General features: G+C 40.3%; 1 non-coding gene across 1 annotated transcript; it reads left to right on the top strand.

Annotated features, from left to right (window-relative positions):
• Positions 1 to 387: 387 nt before the first annotated feature.
• Positions 388 to 494, top strand: LOC133827690 (small nucleolar RNA R71). Its single transcript, XR_009890341.1, has one exon. It is a non-coding gene; the product is annotated as a small nucleolar RNA R71 (small nucleolar RNA).
• The last annotated feature ends 6,551 nt before the right edge of the window (positions 495 to 7,045 follow it).

Genomic DNA, 7,045 nt, shown 5'->3' with positions numbered 1-7,045 from the left:
AACTTGGGCTTGATCTAATGGGACATTGTTGGGATCTAAAGCAGCTTGGCACTGGTCAAAAGGATGAGACCCCCCACACAATTCACACATTACTTGGGCTTGCACAACCTGGGAAGACATGGTATTTATTGCAACTACTTAGTTAGAGACGCAACTTGAGTAGTTAAGGCTGTGATTGCATCTAATTCGTGAACCCCTGCAACCTTTTTATTACTGCCCACTCGTTCACTTGGCCATTGGTAATTATTAGTGGCAATTTCCTCTAAGAGTTCATAAGCTTCATTAGCACTTTTGCTCATAAACGCTCCTCCCACTGCTGCATCAATGATTGTGCGAGTGGTACCGTACAAACCATTGTAAAAGTTGTGGACCAACATCCACTTCTTAATACCGTGGTGGGGACATTTTCTGATCAAGTCCTTGAACCTCTCCCAAGCATCATACAAGGATTCTCCCTCAAGTTGAGAGAAGTTATTGATCTCCCCTCTTAGTTTAGCAGCCTTAGCAGGTGGGAAGAACTTTGCTAAAAACTTCTGAGCTAGAGCATCCCAAGTGGTGTTAGTATTGGCCTCAAGTGAATTCAGCCAACTTTTCGCTCACTCCCGTAGTGAGAATGGGGACAAGCACAATCTAATAGCATCATCATTCACCCCATTCATCTTGAAAGTAGCACACAACTCCAGGAAATTGGCTATGTGCATATTGGGGTCTTCAATGGGGAGGCCACTAAATTGAACAGCAGTTTGGACCATCTGTAATATAGCAGGCTTGATCTCAAAATTATTTGACTCTACTGCTGGAGGACGGATGCATGAGTGTACCCCTGTGACAGTAGGGAGTACATAGTCCCGTAGAGCTCTTTGACGGGTAGGATTATGATTTTGTGGTGCTCCCCCGCTCATGTTTTCCAAACTGTTGTTATTAATATCTGTTATAACAACAGTGGAACTTTCAGCCCTCTTGTTTTTTCTGTTTCTCTTGCACTCTTTCTCGATCTCAAGATTAATTTGAATTGGACTATCAACTCCCCTTCTATTGCGTATAGAAGGAAAATACCTGAAATAAAGGACAACTACAGCCAAACAAATTAGAAATTATTGTAAAAGACAGCCAAATTAGAAATAAAATTAACTATTTTAATATTGATAATTTTTTTTCAGTCCCCGGCAACGGCGCCAAAAACTTGTTGCGAAAATTAAAGCTACGCAAGTATACGTAATCGCAATTTGTAATAAATCTCGATAAGAACGAGTATCGTCCCACGAAGACTGATTTATCAATTACCAAATCATTAATTTCTAGTTTCTATTTGGCTAATGAAAACTAGATTTATGAAATTTGAAAATAAGAAAACATAAATAAATGAAAATTGTAGAAATCAAATAATAAAAAGAACACAAGGATTAAATTCACTATGAAACAATTAGGAATCCTAATCTTCTCTACTATCCACTCTATTATTCTTTAATTCAATTACTACTGAAACTCTTCTCACTGAAATGATAGGCATGCAAAAGTGTTAACTATTCGAGTTAAGAGATAGAAAACTCGACCTAATGTGAATTCCCTATATTTCTATGGTCAATTCAAACAATAGGAAGTAATGAATACATCCCTAAATCACATAAACCAATTTGATACTCTCGTTCTAAATTGAAATCTATGTCTATTCAATTTTAGCATATTCAAATCTCACTTTTCAGATTTTGATTCAAATTCATAAATCATATGCAAAAAGTGCGTAGTCAATTACATACACAATAAACACAAATTGAATAGATTTCAGATGAAGAAGAAATAGATAAATGCATTAAATCATAACAGAGTTTCAAGAGAGTCAACTAGAAAACCTAAACAGAATTTAGTTCATAAACATCACTAAGAAATCCATAAACCTAAAATTAACATAAACTAAAAAATAAGAAGAAAAGAAGAAAAAAAAAACTCTAAATGATAGATCCACTCCCCAGCCTCCTCTCCCAGTCTAAGTCTGCAAAAAGTGCCTCATTTTCTCTCCTTAATCGTAATTTAAACCTAATTAGGGATTTTTTAAACACGAAAGGACCAAAACACCCTTAATTAAAAATCTGCGTTTTTCTCATTTGTAGACATATCCTGCGGTTGCAGGATGTCATTCCTGCGGTCGCAGGAATGCTCTAGAAATGCAAAAACTTCTCTGGAGTTGCGGCCGCAAGACACACTTCCTGCAGTCGCAGGAAGTGCTTCGAAACACCGTTTTCCACCAATTTTTGTCATTTTGTCATTTTTTCCACCATGTTTCCACACCGAAGTCACCTAAGCCCTTCGACACCTGAAAACATACAAAAACCAGCGTAAAATAGAACAAAACAAAACAAACACCTAATACTTTACTTGAAAAACACATAGATAAATGAGTCTATTATCACCCAAACGCAGCTCCAGGCCCAGCAAAGTCTCCTCCATTCCAACGCCTCACTCAAGCTTCAGCTAGCCTTCTCTTCAGCCCAGTGCTACATGGCACCTTTCCATTGGCTGGGAGTGGGTCAAAACCCTCTTGTGTCACCAGCCATGTTTTGTGGGCATTGGGCTTTGTAAATTTCTATTTTGAGATTTAAAGCTCATGCTTTTGTGTATTTTAGAAAAGGGGAAAATGACCATACACCAAGATAGCTAAGTTAATATTAATAATAAGATTTGATTTTTCAAAATCATATTTTATTATTAATATTTCAGATTTATTTTGTAAGCCCCATTTTGTTGTTTAATTTCTTTTTAGTCATTTTCTCCCTCTATAAATAGGGATTCCTTCTTCACACTAGGTATGTAATTTTTAGAGTAAAGAAACTATAGAAAAATTTCTACTCACTTTCTTCTCATATTTTCTTCTTAGAATTTTGTGAGAATCATGAGCATAATGGCCTAATCTTCCTAGGAAGGTTATGGATGATTCCATATGCTAGTGATGTTATTTTGCTACTTTGATTTACTATGTTCTTAATGTAAAATTTTGAGTTATTTATGTTCTTTCATCTCCATCTTTATTTTGTTATCTTTATTTACTTATGCTAATAGTATATAGGATTAGTCATGCTCTTTCTATGTACTTCTAATTAGTAAAAGTAATATGGATACCTAATTTTATGTCTAATCTTCTATTGCATTATTGCCTTTGGGTATTTTGTCATTTTTAGATTTTTCATAAGATTAACATTGTTCTTTTAAAGTAAAGAAATTTATAACTCAAATGAACTTTTGTTAGAAAAGAATATGGACTTTAATGTTAGATTTTCCAAGTAAATGTTGAGATGTGAACTATTTACTTGTGTATTTTTGTAAATCAAGTAACCAAGTAACTAAACAAGCATATGGATGATTCTTAAAACCTTTCATTTTCTCAAACTCTTGATTACATCTTACCTTTATTTCACTTATCTCATTTCATCACTTTATCAAAAATACAATACCAAAATCTCAAACCTCTTTCCATTTACAATTTTATTTACTTCTTGTTAGTAACTTTTTGTGTTATTTTCTACTAATCTTTTGATTTTAGGTTACCTCCTTGTGGATCGACCGCCCGATCTTACTACAACTACTGCTTAGTGGTAGTCACATTTTGGGCGTTAAACACCGATCGATACACCAAGCTCGAAGAAGCGATTGCCAACAAAGGGAAATCGCCAACAAAAGACAAGGGGCCGAGGAAGAACCCGCCAAAGCCGCCAACGGGTCAAAAAATCCCAATGGCAAAGGCAACGGGAATGGCAATAGTAGGAATGGTGGAAAAAGGGCGAACAATGAACCCTCAGCTTCTGAGAGTAAACGCCCCAAAGGCAATCGATACGAGCCGAGATTCACCAACTACATGGCCCTTGTCGAAATCCGAGCTGAAGTCTACCAGGCGACCAGCACAAGCGTGCCTTACAAATGACCCGCAGCTATAAGGAAAGATATCTCCAAGAGAGATACGACAAAGTTCTGTCATTTTCACAACGACTACGGGCACGACACCAATGAAAGTAACTAGTTGAAAGGTGAAATTGAGTTCCTGATCAGGCAGGGACATTTAAGAAGATATGTGCGAGTCGCAGGAGGATCTCAGCAAGAGGCTCAAGGTGGCAACGAGCAGGCGCCTGCACGTCAAAGCTCGCCACCTCTACAACTAGCTCCTGTGGCAGGCACTTTACTCACCATTTGCGGAGGCCCACATCTTGCAGGAGGTAGTGGGAAGGCAAGGGAACGATACGCTCGAACCCTACGCCACGACCAGGACATCGAGATGATGAGTGTGGAGGATCGAGCACCAAAATAGGCTCGAATAGAGGAGGAATTGATAACCTTCTTTGAAGACGATGCCTAGCATGTGCGATTCCCACACTCCAATCCGCTGGTCGTAGACGTACAAATTTACAACATGATGGTAAAGAGGGTGTTGGTCGACACAGGAAGTTTGGTCAACATCCTGTACAAGTCTTCGCTGGAAAGAATGAAGCTGTCCGTCAAAGACCTGGAGCCATGCAACCAAACCATTTATGGTTTTTTCGGTGAAGGGCTCTCCCCAACAGGATCGATAAGCTTCTGGTTACAGTAGGTACTGCACCTGCTAATAGGACATTACTCACTACTTTCATAGTAGTTGATTTTCCTTCAGCATACAGTGCTGTGAGTGGGAGGCCAATTCTGGTCAACCTACGGGCCGTCACTTCAATATGGCACCTTGCCATAAAATTCCTGACAGACGCAGGGGTAGGAAGCGTATTGGGAAATCAGCGAGAAACAAGGGAGTTATACAATGCCTCGATCATCAAGGCAAAGAAGGGTGTATCGAGAGATGTTCCCGGAAAGGAGTTGCAAGTGGAAATTGATGCTCAGGCCCACTTAGGTGATAACGTCACCAAATAGGGCGTTGCCCAAAGGGAGGATAGAGACTTGGATCCTCACTTTGGGTATTTTGAAGAAGAAATTGGACCCATCAAGGACCTTGAAGAGGTCCAACTCGATGAAGAAAATCCGACCAGGGTTGTGAAAGTCGGTAAAAACTTAGAGACAACAACAAAACAAGCACTGGTGGAGTTTTTAAGGAGAAACCAGGAAGTCTTTCCCTGGTCGCACAAAGACATGGTCGGGATAGATCCTGCAGTCATCAGCCATGTCCTGAACATCGACAAAAGTTTTCCACCGGTGCAACAAAAAAGAAGGTTGCTCGACAAAGATAGATCAAAGGCCTTAAAAGAAGAAGTCGAAAAGTTGAAGGAGAATGGGTTCATCAGGGTGGCATTTTATCCATCGTGGGTTTCTAATCCCGTGCTAGTTCCCAAACTGAATGGCAAGTGGCGCACGTGCGTGGATTTCACAGACCTTAATAAAGCTTGCCCCAAAGATTGTTTCCCACTCCCAAGAATCGACCAGCTGGTCGATGCCACTGCAGGACATGATATTCTCTCATTCATGGATGCATACTCCAGGTATAATCAAATTAGTATGCATCCCCCTGATGAGGATCACACTATCTTTCAGACTGATACAGGGCTTTACTGTTACAAAGTAATGCCTTTCGGTTTGAAAAACGCTAGTGCGACTTACCAGCGACTAGTCAACCACATGTTTAAAGAGTTGATCGACGCAAACATGGAGGTCTACGTCAACGACATGCTGGTCAAGTCGAAGAAGGCAGAATGGCATATAAAGGATTTGCAAGAGTGCTTCAATGTCTTGAACAAATATCAGATGAAGTTGAATCCCCTTAAATGCTCCTTCGGGGTAAGATCAGGAAAGTTCTTGGGATTTATAGTTAACTCGAGAGGAATTGAGGCCAATCCTGAGAAAATTAAAGCCATGATCGATATGAAATTTCCAGCGAAGATTAAGGATGTTCAAAGTTTAACTGGAAGAATTGACGCTCTCAGTAGATTCATTTCGAAGTCAACGGACAAGTGCGTCCCATTTTTCGATCTACTTAGAGGCAACAAAAAGTTTGAATGGACAAAGGAGTGCGAACAGGCTTTTCAAGTAAAAACTCATATGGCGCAACCACCCATCCTATCTAAGCCGGTCGATAAGGAAACTTTGTTCATCTACCTGGCGATCACGGAATATGCTGCTAGTGTTGTTTTAGTAAGGGAGGAAGAAGGCATGTAGAAGGCTGTATACTATGTGAGTAAAAGGCTAATCGAAGTAGAACAGCGGTACCCACGCATCGAGAAGCTAGCCTATTGCCTAATTTTGGCCTCCAGGAAGCTGCAGCCTTACTTTCAAGCTCACCCAATCACGATTTTGACCGACCAGCCTCTACGACAAGTCCTGCAAAAACCAGAGGCTGCGGGTAGATTGTTAAAATGGGCAGTCAAACTTGGGCAATTCGATATATCTTAGTTGCCACGAGCAGTGATAAAAGGACAAGCCCTGGCTGACTTCATTGCAAAGTTCACTGAACCTACAGATAGTGAGCAGACTGAAGAGTCTAATGAGCCTAAGGCTCAAAACCAAACTCCCTCGTGGGAATTATTTACAAATGGTTCTTCTAATGAGTGCCACGCTAGAGCAGGAGTGATATTGATAACGCTGGAAGGGCATCGATTTCACTGCACAATCAGGTTTGACTTCACTGCTTCTAACAATGATGCCGAGCATGAAGCATTACTCGCTGTGTTGCGTCTAGCCAGGGACATGAATATGTGCTCAGCATCTACATCGATTCTCAGTTGGTAGTGAATCAAGTCATGGGAGAATACCAAGTGCAGGGGTTAAAGATGGTTGCCTACTTAAACAAAACAAGAGATCTATTGGCTCAGTTCGACAAATACACCCTCCAACAAGTACCTTGCGACCAGAATTCCAACGCTGATGTTTTGGCCAAGTTAGCAAGTGTGAAGGATGTTGATACTCTGAATATAGTACCGGTTGAGTGGCTATCTATGCCAAGCATCCAAGCAGAGGAGACCACTATGGTAATCCAGATGGCGGATACATGGATGGCACCATATATAGAGTATCTGACGCAAGGCGAGTTACGAACGGACAGAAACAAAGCTAGGACCCTTCAGCGACAATCTGCTAGGTATAT

Source organism: Humulus lupulus, chromosome 3 (assembly GCF_963169125.1).
Source record: "Humulus lupulus chromosome 3, drHumLupu1.1, whole genome shotgun sequence".
NCBI lineage: Eukaryota > Viridiplantae > Streptophyta > Magnoliopsida > Rosales > Cannabaceae > Humulus > Humulus lupulus.
This window is presented reverse-complemented; position numbering and strand designations above follow the sequence as displayed.